This window comes from Delphinus delphis, chromosome 2 (assembly GCF_949987515.2).
Source record: "Delphinus delphis chromosome 2, mDelDel1.2, whole genome shotgun sequence".
Classification (NCBI taxonomy): Eukaryota; Metazoa; Chordata; class Mammalia; order Artiodactyla; family Delphinidae; genus Delphinus; species Delphinus delphis.
In genome coordinates this window covers 85,422,186-85,440,444 of record NC_082684.1, presented here as the reverse complement: position 1 = coordinate 85,440,444, position 18,259 = coordinate 85,422,186, and the positions used below count along the sequence as shown (strand labels likewise).

Here is an 18,259-nt window from a genome sequence, read left to right as displayed (position 1 = left end):
GAAATCTCCACATTCAATTCATTAAATAATCAACAAAGATTTGTTGAAAAACTACTACAGGCCAGGCACTGTTCTAGGACAGACCAAAATCCCTGACTTCTTAGAGCTTGCATGCTAACGAAGAACACAGAAAATCAATACATAATTTCAGATACCTATAATCTTACCACTGACCATGACTTTTTATTCCTCTGAATTTCTACACACATGTGTATATATTTTTATAGGCTTTGGGGTTTTTTTCATAATTTAAAGCAGGTCTTTGCAATTTGGGTTCTACTCTTCATTTAACATTATTTTGAAAACATATTTTGCAAGTTGCTACACAGTATTTAATACGTGTTTTTCACTTTTAATGCCACAATTTACTTAATATTTCTCTACTCTTCAACACGTTATGTCCAGCCTTTGCTATAAGTGCAACAAAGGACTAGGGTGGGAGTGATTTCCCTCTCAAGAGGAATTTGGGCAGGGTAGGCAGTGAGCTGTTAGGTTTGCAGAAGGACTTTTTTTTTTTTTTTGCGGGGGTGGTGGTGCTACACCACACAGCTTGCAGGATCTTAGTTCCCTGACCAGGGACTGAATCCGTGCCCTTGGCAGTGAGAGCATGGAGTCCTAACCACTGGACCACCAGGAAATTCCCTGCAGGAGGACTTTAAAACTGACAGTAGGAGCCCAGAACATTAGAACTAACATGCTTAAATAATAAGGAAACAGGCCATATCCAATCACTCCAGGCAAAATCTCAAGTAGAAAAGAGAATTCTTATTGACGTGAGAGAGAGTAGAAGTACATGGGCTCTATTCAGGAACGCTGGCTGACTACTGGCAAGGAAGGAATCCTCTGGCACTATGTGATAGTGCACTACCAAGCCCGGAGAAACTTTTCTCAAATTCCTTGTAAGTCTTCTGTAAGAAATTAAAAGCATGAGGCTAACCTTTCGGAAACTTAATAGGAACTTCAGTGGTATCAGGAGAAGCAAACAGGACAATAAGTGCAGTTATAAGGTCAACACTGATAATCCCAAAGGCACCACTGAGGTCAGCTCTTGAGAAGATCACACAGGAACACCGGCTGCACATTAAGGCCACCAGGCAGTAAAGGTTTGTGCAGCACAGCCAATTGCAGCAGAACCAAAAACTCAACATCTACAGGACAGTCACGAGCCAGTGAACCAGAATTTGGAAGGATTTGGTGATAATCAGTCTCAAAATCAAAGACGATTTTCATTATCATTGCCTAGAAAATTTAAGATGTAGGGGTAGGAACTTCCCTGCTGGCGCAGTGGTTAAGAATCCGCCTGCCACAGGAATAAAGACGCAGACCCAGAGAATGGACTTGAGGACCCAGGGAGGGGGAAGGGTAAGCTGGGACGAAGTGAAAGAGTGGCATGGACATATATACACTACCAAATGTAAAACAGATAGCTAGTGGGAAGCAGCCGCATAGCACATGGAGATCAGCTTTGTGTCCACCTAGAGAGGCAGGACAGGGAGGGTGGGAGGGAGATGCAAGAGGGAGAAGATATGGGGATGTATGTATATGTATAACTGATTCACTTTGTTATACAGCAGAAACTAACACACCATTGTAAAGCAATTATACTCCAATAAAGATGTTAAAAAGAAAAAAAAAAAGAATTCACCTGCCAATGCAGGGGACATGGGTTGAATTCCTGGTCCGGGAAGATCCCACATGCCACAGAGCAAATAAGCCTGTGAGCCGCAACTACTGATGAGCCTGTGTTCTGGAGCCCGCGAGCCACAACTACTGAGCCCAAAGGCCGCCGCTACTGAAGCCTACGCACCCTAGAGCCTGTGCTCTGCAACAAGAGAAGCCACCACAATAAGAAGCACGCGCACCACAACAGAGAATAGCCCCCCCTCGCCACAACTAGATAAGGCCCGCGCGCAGCAACGAAGACCCAACACAGCCAAAAATAAATAAATAAATAAATTTATTTTTTAAAAAATGATATGGGGTAGATTATGAAGATAATTTAAAGAATCACTTGAAGGTTGTCATGAAAGCAGATATAGACTATTCCATATATTCTAGAGGGTCCTGGAATGGAAGTTTCTATAGAAGGTTTCACATCAGCATAAGGAATAACCTTCTGACCTCTAAAACTACCCAACAATGAAACAAGTTTCCTCATGAAGTGGTAAAGCTCCCTGTTACCAGATTTATTTAGCAAAAACTGATCAACTTTGTGGCTTCTATAAAGGAGAATCTGAATTTGACTGGGGTTTTTTGTGGTTGTTCTTTACCAAATATCTTTAATTGAATTTTTGTTTTTATCAAAGTTATCCATGAACATAAAGAGTTGAATAAGTACAAAGGCTTATTACAAAAAACAATGGTCCTTGGGCTTCCCTGGTGGTGCAGTGGTTAAGAATCCGCCTGCCAATGCAGGGGACACGGGTTCGAGCCCTGGCCCAGGAAGATCCCACATGCCGCGGAGCAACAAGGCCCATGCACCACAACTACTGAGCCTGCACTCTAGAGCCCGGGAGCCACAACTACTGAGGCCATGTGCCACAACTACTGAAGCCCACGCACCTAGAGCCCATGCTCCACAACAAGAGAAGCCACCGCAATGAGACGCCCGCACACCACAACGAAGAATAGCCCCCGCTCGCTGCAACTAGAGAAAGCCCGTGTGCGGCAACGAAGATCAACGCAGCCAAAAATAAAATAAATAAAATAAATAAATAATAAAATAAAATAAATAAATTTATTTTTTTAAAAAAATGGTCCTCTACCCCAACAATTTCCCAACGCCAAGGGGCAAAAATTTTCAACTTTTGTGAATGAATCTTCTGCCATATACCTCCATATCACAATATGCTTTTTCCATTTCTTTTCTCCAGTTTTAGGCACTATTAACTTCCCATTATAGATCAGATTTACCTCTCCTTCCACTTCATATTTCCATACATGTGCACACTTCCCATCCCCCAGGCTTTCCAATATAATTATATAATTCTAATTAGATAAATACTCAACGTTCATATAGATCCTATTCAGAGCTGACCACATAACACACTTATTAGAAAGGGTAGGGCAGGCTAACAAACTGATCTCAAAATAGTACCCTGGTGAGTGAATATTCAGGTCATTAGTTAAGCCAATTCTCTTCCAGAGTCATTCTAGGACTCAGGTTGACAGCAGTTCCGCCATCTTGAGTACAAGGCTTCCAAGGTTGTCCCTGATGTTGGATCCCAGATAGCCAGGAGAGGCGGACAAAGAGGAACACATGAAGGACGTCAGGCCCATTTCCAGTCACATTCCACTAGAGAAAATTTAAGTCATTGTGGTCTCATCAAACTGCAAAGGAGACTGGGGGATTCTGACTAGCAATGCACACCAAGGAGAGAGCAGATGTGAATAGACAGTTAGCGGTCTTTGCCACATATACCATGATTACTTTTCCTCAAAAAAAATTAGTGAAAAAAAAATTGCAACAGACCTTAGAAACAGTCAAGGAATGAAAAGATATAAGGGTAAATAAATCAGTTAAGTAAATCTAAAGGAAAGTTAATGAACATTCCCCAAGAGAGAAAAATTAAAAGATGATTAATTCATTCAAGAAACACTGTGCTCTATTATGTACCATGCTCTGTGCTAAGTACTAGGGAAACAATAAAAAACATATAGACTAAAAATAAATAAATAAAACAAAACATCGACTAAATGCAATGTAGTATCCTCAAGTGCATCCAGAAACATAATAAGGACATTAATGGAAAAACTAATAAAATCCAAATAAAGTCTGCAGTTTACTTAATAGTACCAATGTTGGTTTCTCAGTTTTGACAAACGTACCCTGGTAATGTAAGATGTTAACATTAGAGAAAACTGGGTGAGGAGTAGCAAGAAACTCTATATAATCCTTGCAACTTCTCTATAAATCTAAAATTATTCCCCAAAACAGTTTATTTTAAAAAACTCAGTCATAATGATGAAGGCATTGAACTTCCTCTAAAAACTAAATATAGAATTACCATATTCAATGTGAATTATATCATTTAGAGAAGAGCTAACACCTATCCTTCTTAAACTCTTCCAAAAAATTGCAGAGAGAGGAATACCCGCAAACTCGTTCTACAAGGCCACTATCACCCTGATACCAAAACTGGACAAAGATATCACAAAAAAAGAAAATTAGAGACCAATGTCACTCATGAACATAAACACAAAAATCCTCAACAAAATACTAGCAAACAGAATCCACAACACATTAAAAGGATCATACACCATAATCAAGTGGGATTTATCCCAGGAATGCAAGGATTCTTCAATATACACACATCAATCAATGTGATACACCATACTAACAAATTAACAAATAAAAACCACATGATCATCTCAACAGATGCAGAAAAACCCTTGACAAAATTCAACACCCATTTATGGTGTTTAAGATAAAAACTTTCCAGAAAATGGGCATAGAGGGAACCTACCTCAACATAATAAAGGTCATATATGACAAACCCACAGCAAACATCATTCTCCATGGTGAAAATCTAAAAGCATTTCCACTAAAATCAGGAACAAGACAAGGATGTCCACTCTCACCACTCTTATTAATCAACATAGTTTTGGAAGTCCTAGCCATGGCAATCAGAGAAGAAAAACAAATAAAAGGAATACAAATTGGAAAAGAAGTAAAACTGTCACTGTTTGCAGATGACATGATACTATACAGAGAAAATTCTAAAGATGGCACCAGAAAACTACTAGAACTAATCGATTAATTTGGTAAGGTTTCAGGATACAAAACTGATGCACAGAAATCTCTTGCATTCCTATACACTAACAACGAAAAGATCAGAAAGAGAAATTAAGGAAACAATCCCATTTACCATTGCAACAAAAAGAATAAAATATCTAGGAATAAACCCACCTAAGGAGGCAAAAGACCTATACTCAGAAAACTATCAAACACTGATGAAAGAAATCAAAGATGACACAAACAGATGGAGAAATATACCATGTTCTTGGATTGTAAGAATCAATATTGTGAAAATGACTGTACTACCCAAAGCAATCTACAGATACAATGCAATCTCTACCAAATTACCAGTGGCATTCTCCACAGAATTAGAACAAAAAATTTTACAATTTGTATGGAAACACAAAAGACCCTGAATAGCCAAAGCAATCTTGAGAAAGAAAAACAGAGCTGGAGGAATCAGGCTCCCCAACTTCAAACTATACTACAAAGCTACAGTAATCAAGACAGTACGGTACTGGCACCAAAACAGAAATATAGATCAATGGTATGAGATAGAAAGCCCAGAGATAAACCACGCACACATGGGCACCTAATTTATGACAAAGGAGGCAAGAACATACAATGAAGAAAAGACAGCCTCTTCAATAAGTGGTGCTGGGTGCTTCCCTGGTGGCGGAGTGGTTGAGAGTCCGCTTGCCAATGCAGGGGACGCGGGTTCGTGCCCCGGTCCGGGGGGATCCCACATGCCGCGGGGTGGCTGGACCCATGAGCCATGGCCGCTCGGCCTGCACGTTCGGAGCCTGTGCTCCACAGCGGGAGGGGCCACAACAGTGAGAGGCCCGCATACCGCAAAAAAAAAAAAAAAAAAAAAAAGTGGTGCTGGGAAAACTGGACAGCTACATGTAAAAGAATGAAATTAGAACACTCCCTAACACCATACATAAAAATAAATTCAAAATGGATTAAAGACCTAAATATAAGACCGGACACTACAAAACTCTTAGAGGAAAACATAGGAAGAACACTCTTTGACATAAATCACAGCAAGAGCTTTTTTGACCCACCTCCTAATGAAAATAAAAACAAAAATAAACAAATGGGACCTAATTAAACTTAAAAGCTCTTGCACAGCAAAGGAAACCATAAACAAGACAAAAAGACAACTCTCAGAATAGGAGAAAATATTTGCAAATGAAGCAACAGACAAAGGATTAGTCTCCAAAATATACAAACGGCTCATGGAGCTCAACATCAAAAAAAAACAACCCAATTAAAAAATGAGCAGAAGACCTAAATAGACATTTCACCAAAGAAGACATACACATGGCCAACAGGCACATGAAAAGATGCTCAACATCACTTATTATTAGGGAAATGCAAATCAAAACTACAATGAGGTATCACCTCACACTGGTCAGAATGGCCATCATCAAAAAAATATACAGGGCTTCCCTGGTGGCGCAGTGGTTGAGAGTCCGCCTGCCAATGCAGGGGACACGGATTCATGCCCCGGTCCAGGAAGATCCCACATGCCGCAGAGCAGCTAGGCCCGTGAGCCCTGGCTGCTGACCCTGCGCGTCTAGAGCCTGTGCTCCACCACGGGAGAGGCCACAACAGTGAGAGGCCCACGTACCGCAAAAAAAAAAAAAAAAAAAAAAAGAAAATACAAACAGGGCTTCCCTGATGGCGTAGTGGTTAAGAATCCACCTGTCAATGCAGGAGACACGTGTTTGGGCCCTAGTCCGGGAAGATCCCACATGCCATGGAGCAACTAAGCCCGTGCACCACAACTACTGAGCCTGTGCTCTAGAGCCCACAAGCCATGACTACTGATCCCACGTGCCACAACTATTGAAGCCCGCGTGCCTAGAGCCCGTGCTCCGCAATAAGAGAAGCCACTGCGATGAGAAGCCGGCACATCACAGAGAGTAGCCCCCACTCGCCGCAACTAGGGAAAGCCCACACGCAGCAACCAAGACCCAATGCAGCCAATAAATAAATAAATAAACTGAAAAAATATATATATATACACAAACAATAAATGCTGGAGAGGGTGTGGAAAAAAGGGAACCCTCTTGCACTGTTGGCTGGAATGTAAATTGATACAGCCACTGTGGAAAACGGTATGGAGGTTCCTTAAAAACCTAAAAACAGAACTACCATATGACCCAGCAATCCCACTACTGGTTATATACCCTGAAAAAAACATAATTCAAAAGGACACATGTACCCCAATGTTCGCTGCAGCACTGTTTACAATAGCCAGGACATGGAAACAACCTAAATGTCCAACGACAGATGAATGGATAAAGAAGATGTGGTACATATATACAATGGAATATTACTCAGCCATAAAAATGAATGAAATTGGGTCATTTGTAGAGATATGGATGGACCTAGAGTGTGTCATACAGAGTGAAGTAAGCCAGAAAGAAAAAAACATATATCAAATTAATGCATATATGTGGAATCTAGAAAAATGGTACAGATGAACCTATTTGCAGGGCAGGAATAGAGACAAAGAAGTAGAGAACGGACATGTGGACACAGCGTGGGAAGGCAAGGGTGGGACGAATTGGGAGATTAGAATTGACATATATACACTACCATACGTAAAATATATAGCTAGTGGGAATATGCTATAAAGCACAGGAAGCTCAGCTCGTGCTCTGTGACGACCCAGATGGGTGGGATGGGGGTGGAGGGAGGTCCAAGAGGGAAGGGATATAGGTATACATATGGCTGATTCACTTCGTTGTATAGCATAAACTAACACAACATTGTAAAGCAATTATACTCCAATTAAAAAAAGAAACTACAACAGAAAAAAATTAAAAACTTAGTCATAATGATGCAGCCATTGCAGTTCCTCAAAAAATTGAATACAAAATTACCATATGATCCAGCAATTCTACTTCTAGATATATACTCAAAAGAACTGAAAGCAGAGACTCGAAGAGATGTTTGTACATCCATGTTGATAGCAGCATTATTCACAATAGCCAAAAGCTAGAGCCAACCCAAATGTCCATCAACAGATGAATGGATACACAAAAAATGTGGTATATACATATAATGGAATATTATTCAGCCTTAAAAAGAAAGGAAATTCTAAAACATGGTACAACAGAGATGAACCTTGAAGACATTAGGCTAAGTGAAATAAGCCAGTTCCACAAACACAAATATTTTGTATGATTTCACTTATGTGGGGTATCTGCAGTAGTCAAGTTAACAGAGACAGAAACAGAATGGTGTGCCAGGGACTAGGGCAAGAGGAGAATGATAAATTAGCATTTTATAGGTACAGAGTTTCAGCTTGGAGAGATGAAAACTCTGGAGATGGATGGTGGTGATGACTGCACAACAATGTGAAAATACTTAGTGCAAAGAACTGTACACTTAAAAATGGTTAAAACAGTACATTTTATATTACACGTATTTTACTATAATTTTTTTAAATAGTCAAATAAATACAGTAATAGAGGTTTGAATAGCACTTCTATCACCAGAAAAAGATGTAAAAAATTCTAACTTCCCTGAGACTATGACATCTAAAATGAGTTCTAAACAAGACAGTCATACTAGGGAAAGAAATGGAGGTGAGGGACAAGTGAATAAAGGCAGAGGTACAGAAATCGTGGCAGTCTAGAACAGGGGTCAGCAAACTACAACCCCATAGGCCATGTCCTGCCATCTTTTTTTATATAGCCCACAAACTAAGAATGCTTTTTACATTCTTTAACGGTTGAAATAAAATTTTATGACATGCAAAAATTACATGAAATTCAAATTTTAGGGTCCATAAAGTTTCCCTGCACACAGCCATGATCATTCATTTACATACTGTCGATAGCTGCCTTCATGCTACCACAGCACAGGTGAGTAGTTGTTGACAAAAACAGTAAGGCCCACAAAGTTTAAAATATTTATTATCTGGCCCTTTACAGAAAAAGTCTACCAACCCCTGGTCTAGAGGCCTGCAAGTAGTACATGTAGTATGGATAGAACAAAGATGTGTACAAGGGAGACACATGGTAAATGAGATAACCTGTAAGGTAGAGGGCTGTATGTACTAGGCTAAAGAATCTGAACTTGCCTCAACGTGATTGCATTTATTATGAGAAGCTACCAAAGAATTTTATTGAGAGTAATCTGATTAGATCCACCTTACGTAAAGACAATTATCTACTCATTTCTAAAGGTAGCTGAACTATTCATTTTATTTATTAAAAAACAAAACTTGCTAATAAAAAAAAAAAAGCCTAGAAGCATACCAATAAGGTTAACAGTGGGAGTTAGCATATTTTTATTTCTTCTTTGTGCTTATCTATGTTTTTCATATCTTCTCAAATGAAAAGAAAACTGCTTTTATAATCCAAATCCCAAAATAAGTGCTTTTAAACTCATATTCATACACACACACAATTTCTTCTCTAGGTTCTATACTCTTCTACCCTCCCCCCACCGCCCAACCCCCATAGCCTCAGTTAGGAGAAAATATGTCTAAGAAAACCTACACACAGCAAAACTATATCTATCACACTTGTAAAGACTAAATGGCATTCCACCTTTTCAAATTACCTATTTGCTTTACAGACGTGAAGGAATAAAATGTTGGAAAGCAATGTACTGGCAGGGCACTCTTTTCCTATACAGGGCTTTCAACACATCAAAGAGTCAAATCAGGGATTCCCTGGTGGTCCAGTGGCTAAGATTCCATGTTCCCAATGCAGGGGGCCCAGGTTCCATCCCTGGTCGGGGAACACATGCCGCAATTAAAGATCCCACGTGCCGCAACTAAGACACAGCAAAGCCCAATAAATAAATAAATTTTTAAAAAAAAAAGATTTACTAACTTAAAAAAAATGTTTTTTAAGAGTCAAATCAATAGTATCTTTTTGAAACTAAAAATATTAAAGGACAAGTGAAAATGCAGAGCTTGCAAGTCAGGTCAAAATGTTGAAAACTGATGCAAGATAAGACTGCATATAGCTCTGAGAATATAATTATGGGCTTAAGAAATGCAAAGTCTTTGATTTATACCACAGTACTTTGCACTTACTGATATACTGTTTGTTAAGATTAAATTCCTTTTTAATGTTATGTTTCAGTTCCTTGACTAAATTGTCAGGGATTCGTGTGCAGGGAACCATGACTTTTACTTCTTTTGTGTGTCCCCCACAGCACCTCATACAGTGCCCATATATGGTGGGTGCTCAATACATGCTTACAATTGAATGACAAATTAATTAACCCTACTTGAGTTCACAGACTGAAACCCTCACACCTACAATACACACCATTAAGCCTCTCTCTGTGCAACAATTAAAAGGACATTTCTGGGCTGAGTACTGCTAATTCTACTGGATTTATTACATTAGGTTTCTCCTCTAGCAAAGAGCTCAAAGAACATGTGTAATGTTAAAATAAAATTCCTGACTCCTGAGAAGGTGGGTGGGAAAGTGGGCAAGTGGAGGAAAAATTTATTATATAATAGCTTGCCTCCAAAGAATAAGCATTATTCAACTCTAGAGATTAAACCATTCCTAAAATGTCTCTGAACTAAGACTTCTAACTGACATCATTTCATTAAACTTTGTACTGGCTAAATTCCATCACAATAAATATCATTAAAACCAACAACTCATAAAACCATTAAAAAAATCTAAATATCTCAGCTAATGATCCATATGATTGTATATTATAACATCTAGTATTATAAGATCTAGTTTTAGTTATTTACTCTCTTTCGCCAAAACAAAACTTCTAAACTTTTTCAAAGCATTAGATTGGGCATACCAAGCACTGGGGAAACAAATGAATCAAAATCAACCGACTTGGGGCTTCCCTGGTGGCGCAGTGGTTAAGAATCCGCGTGCCAATGCAGGGGACACGGGTTCAAGCTCTGGTCTGGGAAGATCCCACATACCATAGAGCAACTAAGCCTGTGCGCCACAACTACTGAGACTGAGCTCTAAAGCCCGCGAGCCACAACTACTGAGCCCACGAGCCACAACTACTGAAGCCCATGCACCTAGAGCCCATGCTCCACAACAAGAGAAGCCACCTCAATGAGAAGCCCGCGCACCGCAACGAAGAATAACCCCCGCTCGCTGCAACTAAAAAAAGCCCACGCACAGCAATGAAGACCCAACGCAGCCAAAAATAAATAAATTAATTTTAAAAATAAATAAATAAATGTCTTTCAAAGTTTAAAAAAAAAAATCAACCAACTTTATTCTGCTATAAATTAAAGTACCAACAACAGAGCTGAGGAAGTACTGTGCATGGAAGAGCCAACTTCTATCTGTGGAAATCTGGGGAAATTATATAGCAAATTTAAGCTACACATTGAAGACTGAGTAGGAGTTTGAGGCAATAAGCAGGAAGAGGGGTAGAAAAGAGGATTCTAGGCAAATAAAGGGCTATACACATGCAGAACATGTTGGGCATGACAGGAATGATAAAGAGGAAAGAGGATAAAGAGAGAAAGGTAGGGTAGAGTTCAACAATGATAGGTCTGGTATGCTAAACTATGAAATTTGGAGTTTATGCCCCCAGGTAACGTAGAGAAGGTAGAAATCTTCAAGTAGGACAGACACAAAAACCTGAAGAATCAGTTTATGTAGCAGGAAGAGCCTAAGGTACATTACAACCATCTCAAAGGCTTTATTTAATATAACATCATATAGACACAGTAAATACTGTGCTGATGCAAACACAAAAGAAATCTAAGTGTGACTTATTCCTCTGTCCATGCTTTCAGCTTAGTCTCAGGGCTCAGTCACTGGCCCTCTTCTCACCAGAGCCAGGTTTTTAAACACCATCTATGTATTGATGACATCCCAAATGTATATTCACAGCCATGACTTTGACTCCAGGCTCTAGACTGAACAATCAACTATCTATTCCTGGATAACCAGTGAGCATCTCAAATTCAACGTATCCAACTAAACTGTTCATTTTAAACCCCAAACTAGCTCCTTCCAGTTTTCCATCTCTCTACCTGGCACTAGTTGCTCTAGCTAAAAACCTTGCAATAATCTTTGATCCCTCTTTTTCTTTCACCTCTCACAACTAATCTATCAGCAAATTCTATTGGTTCTACCTTCCACATATACCCTGAATCCAACCCCTTCTCACTGTCCCCATCACTGCCTCCCTGACCCAAAGCCACCATACTTCATCATACCATTCCAATGGCTTCCTGAATGGTCTCCTGCTGCCCCTCTTTCCTCTACAGTAGTCAAAGTAATCTTTTTAAAACATAAATTATATTGTATAATTTTTCTTCCTAAAACTGTCCAATGGATCCCACCACACTTAGAATAAAATACAAAGCCCTTCTGGTCTACAAGGCTCTATACCATCTGAGACCCACCAGCTTCCCAGTGTCATTTCCTGCCACCCTACCCTACCACTGCCACCACCACCAATTAACACTGCAGCAGTCTCCAAACTCTAGCACACTAGCCTTCCTGCACTTCCTTGAAAAATCCCAAACTGATTCTTGCCCCAGAATCTTTGCATTAGTATTCCCGCTGCTTGAAATGCTCCACATGTTAGCATGGCTTGCTCCTTATCATTCAGGTCTCTTTATCCTCAAATGTTACCTCAGAAAATCCTTACCTCGTGACCTATGTAAAAGAACCACCAAGCCTACCACCACCACTCTCTATCCAATAGTACTATTTTATTCACAGCACTTTGACAATATCTGAAATCATATTATTTATTACTTTATTGTCTATCTACTAGACTATAAATTCCCACTATAAATAAGACATTGCCTTATTCACTGCTCAATCCCTACACCTGGTATAATATACAGTAGGGCTCATTAATTATTTGTTGTTGAATGAATGAATTTACCTAATAGGCCTCACCTCTCTTATTTATATTTTCATCCTGTTATGCATAATTCATGGTTACCAGGCTGTTCTTCCTAAAACAGTTTAAAGACTGTTAAAACAAGCTATACTGTACTAATGCCTTTAATTCCTTTCTATAATTAGCCCTTCCAGCAATTTGGCCAGTTATTTTTTCTTTAACTGTAACTTCTATTATTGTCTTTCTATATTATTAGCTTATCAATGTACTGTTTACTATAAATGCTACTGATAAAGATGGACAGACATGCCCAGAGTATTATAACAAATACTTTTTGTTATACCAAAAACAAGTAACAGATTATTTTTAAAAATAGAAATTACAGAAAAGCAAACATTTAAAAACCAAATTCACAGGCAGGTGATCAAGTTCAACATCAAGAGTGACAAGTCATGTTGATAGTATGTACTCTAACCCCAGTCTAATAATAAAAAAAACATCAAATCCCAACTCAGGGACATCTGACCAGTACTCCTCAAAATTATCAAGGTCATCAAAAACAAAAGTCTAAGAAACTATCATAGCCAAGAGGATCCTAAGAGAGCTAAAAGTATTGTGGTTGTGTAACGGAAGGTTCTGCGAGGCAAGAGCTTCATATGAACTCTCTGGAGATGCCTTGGAAGATCAGGCAGCCAGCTTTGTTTGCGAAGCTATGGCCATCTGGGTCACACATGCCTTATATTTGTTTTTACTTTTTCCCTACCTCACTTCCTTTTTCCCCTGACACCTTCTTCCCTGTAATATCACCCACCAACAAAGCATTAGTACATTTTAAAAAAAGTATTGTGGTATCCTAGATGGGATTCTGGAATAGCAAAAGGGTATTAGATAAAAACTAAAGAAATCTGATTAAATTATTACTTTAGTTCATAATCATGTATCTTGCTTCATTAATTACAACGCATATACCATACTAACATGTTAATAATAGGGAAAACTAGGTGCTGGGTATTTGGAAACTCTCTATACTGTCTCTGCAATTTTTCTATAAACCTAAAACTGTTCCAAAAAATAACAAGTTTTTTTTATTAAATTCATCCAAAAATCCTACCATTCAAGTAAAATCACCGTTAGTTTGTTTGATATATACCATTTTAGATTTCTATATAAACAGACACATAGAGGTATATTGCTACAAAAATGTGATCACACTGCACATCATTTTATAACCTGCTTTTTACACTTAACAATATATATAATGTGCTTTCCAAGTCATTACTAGAAATCGCTATCATGTCTACTAGCTACAGAGTATGACCCTCTATGAAGGCATCTTATTTATTTAACCAATCCCCCATTATTTAACACTTAAGTTTTTCCAGTTTTTTGCTACTATAAAAAAATACTACAGGGACTTCCCTGGTGGTCCAGTGGTTAAGACTCCACGCTCCCAATGCAGGGGGCATTGATCCATCCCTGGTCAGGGAACTAAGATCCCGTATGCCACACGGCACAGCCAAAAAAAAAGAAGACAACTCTTAATGAACATTTTTGCAAACTTACCAATTAGTGCCTTAATAAAGAAGAGGAGCAGCTGAGTGAAAGGACATATAGGTTATTAATGCTTTCAATAAATATAGTCAAAATGTGCTCCAGAAAGGATGTTCAAATGTAAATACCCACCAACAGCAGTGTATGAATGTGCCAATTTCCCCACTCCTATGCCAATACTAGATATTAATATTTTAACACATGTATGCTAATCTGCTGGGGGGGGTGTTGTTTTGTGTTATTTGCTTATAAGTGGAAAAGAATGTATTTTTATCTTTATTAGTTATTTTTATTTCTCTATGCGTGTGATCTACCTATTCAGGTCTTTTGACAATCTATTAGATACTCATGTCATTAATCTTCTGGGTCCAACACGCGGTGCAAATTTTTTTCCCACATTTTGCCTGGCTTTACTTATCATCGGATCCCCTACACCTGAAAAACTGCATGTCACATCGTACACACTCAATAAATATGTCAAATGAATACTAAATGAGTAAATCTGTCTTTTAACTTGATGGTGTTGTTGCCAACTACGGGTTGTTTTACGTAATAATTCTATCAATCTGCCTTTGCAATCATGCTTAGAACAGCTCATCCTATGCCAAGATTAGAAAACTGTTCACCCATTTTTGTTTTGAAAGCATAATTTTGACTTCATATTTTATATTTAATTCACCCAGATTTTAGTTTATTTACATTTTAAGGTAGGATTCCATTTTATTTTTTTCAAATGATTAGCCAATTATTCCAACACAATTTCAAAATTCTTTCTCAACATGAAATGCCACCTGTATAATACTAAATAGTCTTATATATTTCTAGATTTATTATTCTCTCCCACTGCTCTGTCTATTCCAGAGTTACCACTTATTGTATTATCATAGCTTTATTTGTATATTCACTAGTACAAGTCCCCCCCTTTAACTTTCATCTTTCAAAAATTTTTGTACTTTATAAGTTCATTCTTCCAAATGAAATTTAGAATCATTATGTCAAGTTTTCAAAAGGAATACTGGTTGGAATTATGTAAATTATCAGTCATATGACCTTGTACAAGTTACTTAATCTCTCTGTTGCTGTTTCCTTCATTGGTAAAATGGAAATAGTAATTAACACAGGTTTGTTACAAGAAGTAAATCAATTAAGACATATAAAGTACTACACTAGAAAGATGTTAACTATTATTATAATAGTTCAAAAGTGACAACTATTATTATGATTGCTCAATAAATGTTTTCCAGATTGTACTCCCACAAAATTCAAAGGCTCTTTAAGATACGTCAAAGGGTACTATAAAGCATAAGCAATGATATGAAAAATACATAATTTATGCCTGCTTCATTTCACTAAGGCCTTGACCCTTGGTAAAATGAAGAGGTGAAACTGGAAGCTGAGAACTATAAAAAACACCAAAGGCTGGTAGCAGGAAGCCTCAAAAAATTGGCCCGCCAAGTTCATAAGACTTCTTTCTAGTTAGCGTTATGGAGCATAGGCATGTGCCCTCTAACTCCTTTTATTTCCCCATCTCCACAGTTATGACAATACTACTTATCTCTTGATTTCTTTCCAGGAAAACACACAGGGACTAGACGTCTAAAAGACAGAATACCTTTCAAATGAGATAGTGGGCAGGTACAGAGTATAAATCCTACTGCTAAATATGGACAGACATGCCCAGAATATTATAACAAGTTACCTAAATCAAGTTTCCTGTAATGATGGAGGAAGGGGGATTGTTGTGGGTTTTCTCCTGTGGGAAGACCGCCTTGTCTCATGATTATTAATCACCTGTTCGTTTTTAATTATTTTGCTATCAGCATGACACTGGGATGAGGTACAGGTCATACACCTTTTAAGGGCCTTAAAAAAAAAAAAAACTCCTATACAGAGCTAAAATACGAGAAAATAGAGGCCAAGAGTGGCAACACGACTTGCTAACTGCAAAGGTAGCCAAAGGCCTACACCCGAGGTCTCCGCGTTCCCAGAACCCTACTCATTCCACCACACCACACAGCTTCTCACCAACGCTTGCCACGCTTCGAGGTGGGAGGAGTAAAAGCAGCCAGTCCGGCCAAAGCAAAGGCGCTGGAAAACCAAGGAACGGCGCAGCCGAGAGCACATGACTGGCCACGCCTCTCCCCTCCCACCCTCCACCCTCCACCCTCCCCCCTTCCACCCTCCCCCCTTCCCCGCGCCAGCAGCACGCGCTGCCAACCTCGTCATGTGACCTTCACGCGGCCCCAGCGCTCCCCCTGCTAGGCGACTCTTTCCAGCAGCCATTTTGCCGAGAACTTGTCGTCCGTGCTCACAGTGGAGCAGGACGCCACGAAAACCCGCGGCCTGACTTTACAGGCCGCATACGCGCTTCGAAAGAGTACTGGGACCTGCAGGGCAGAGCCGAACCTCACTGAACACGTCGCACCCCGGGGCGCCGGGGAAAGCTGTGGGTGCGCCTCGGAGTGCGATTGGCTGTGGCGTCCACGTGACGCCATCGCCCCCCCACCCTCTCCTTCCCCCCCACCCACAAAAACAACCAGACAGACTCTTAACACCTCGCGCCAAGTACGCGCCGCTGGGCGCGTGGGGACAGACGGGGCGCGTGGCAACCAGGGCGCCTGCGCGTACCTGCCAAAGCCGACCGGAGCGAGCCCACGCGCCGCTCCGCTCACGGGTCCGGGAATCCTCGCGCTGCTGGACCACCCGGCTAGTCATTGGCGGCCAGGTTTGGTCATGTGATCGGCTCAGGCCCGCCCCTAACCACTAATCACCTGGCACCGTGCTCGAAGCGGCGCCGAAAGTCGTTCGCACGCGGAAAGGGAGGGTAGTTAAGAGGACCTCCTTTTCAGCCGTTATGGGATTACGTTCCTAAAGGGGAAAGGAGGAAGCGGGGTCTCAAAACTAAGTAAGCTCACACCTACCGCTTTAACTTCGCGTGCCCCTCTAGGAGCCGGGAACCATCGCCCTTGGGCGCTCCCCGATGCACGCCGGGATATTTCTGGCGCCCCTCAGTGTGTTGCAGAGCATGCCGGGAGAGGCACCTCTCCCGATTTCCTGGCTCTCACCTCCCTGGTGTTCCTTTCTTGTCCCGTTGAAAGCCCTGTCCTACGGCTGGGATGGAGGCGGTTCCGGTAATTATGGGAGTGTGACTGGGTGTAACAGGCACTTTTGAGTCCCCCCTTCCCCCACTCCTTTGATCTGTGTGGTTTTAGGGAAACCGCTTAACTTTTCTTCAAGGAGCATGCATTTAGTAAGTGCCTGCTGAGTGCCTTTTTGAATATTGCAAAAAAAAAAGGGTGGGGGTCTTTGCCTACAAGCAAACTATCAGAAGTTCGTGGTGGGAAGGGGAAGAATGCTAATTTAAATACAACGTACTACAAACCCTACTTGCAAGTAGAAATAATGCTTTAGAATTTGTTTGGGGATAGAAGACCAGACCTTTCTTGGTAAACATACTGCTATTGTTGGGGAAAGTGGAGGTGAGAAGAGGAGGAGGCGTTTTAAAGGGACAGGAGTTGTAGCCCTACTACATTTCTGGTTCAACATAATCTAGCTATGATGTGTTGGAACCAAGAAAAACATCATCTACTAACGCTGTGAAAAGGTGGTCTTGCATTAGAATGAGTTAATTTTGTAACGTATTCACAAAACCGACCTCCAGGACAAAAACCTGATATTCTACTCCCAATTAAAACTATGTGTTCTGCTCTAACTCCATTCGTCAGCTTTGCTGATTTCAAAACTTTGTTTTTTCTGTTAACAAAGGGATGATTAAACTTGGGGAATTTGACTAGCGCTGGTCAGACTCACAAGAATGCTGATTTATAAGCTAGAAATTAAATGTGTTAATTTATAATGTGGTTATCAAGCCAAAATACATCGTTCTGGGCACCCTTTTCTGGTTTCAAGGCACTTGGTAAGCCTAATTACTTATCAGAAAATTATTTTCTGACCATAAAATCAAAAGAAAGGGAATTAGACAATCACGTATAATAAAATCATTAAATTAGAAGACTATGTTAAACTTGAAGTTTATCAAACAGTGCAATATACTTTATTACATTTAATCCTAACAACAACCCTGAGAAAAAAGTACTATACTAATATAACTATCTTCTGAGACAATCTTTAGTG

At 39.9% G+C, this 18,259-nt stretch overlaps 1 protein-coding gene across 12 annotated transcripts in view; it reads right to left on the bottom strand.

The window, feature by feature from the left end:
- Window positions 1-17,127, bottom strand: part of MGA (MAX dimerization protein MGA) — a 159,983-nt gene extending 142,856 nt beyond the window's left edge. For 10 of the 12 annotated variants that reach the window (XM_060005040.1, XM_069540451.1, XM_069540454.1 and 7 more), the window contains exon 1: window positions 16,754-16,830. The gene's annotated coding sequence lies outside the window, so the exon portion shown is untranslated. Of the gene's footprint in view, window positions 1-16,343; window positions 16,369-16,753; window positions 16,831-17,046 lie in introns of those variants that run through there. The other 2 variants (XM_060005039.1, XM_060005042.1) reach the window with 2 other exon arrangements.
- Between the last annotated feature and the right edge of the window lie 1,132 nt (window positions 17,128-18,259).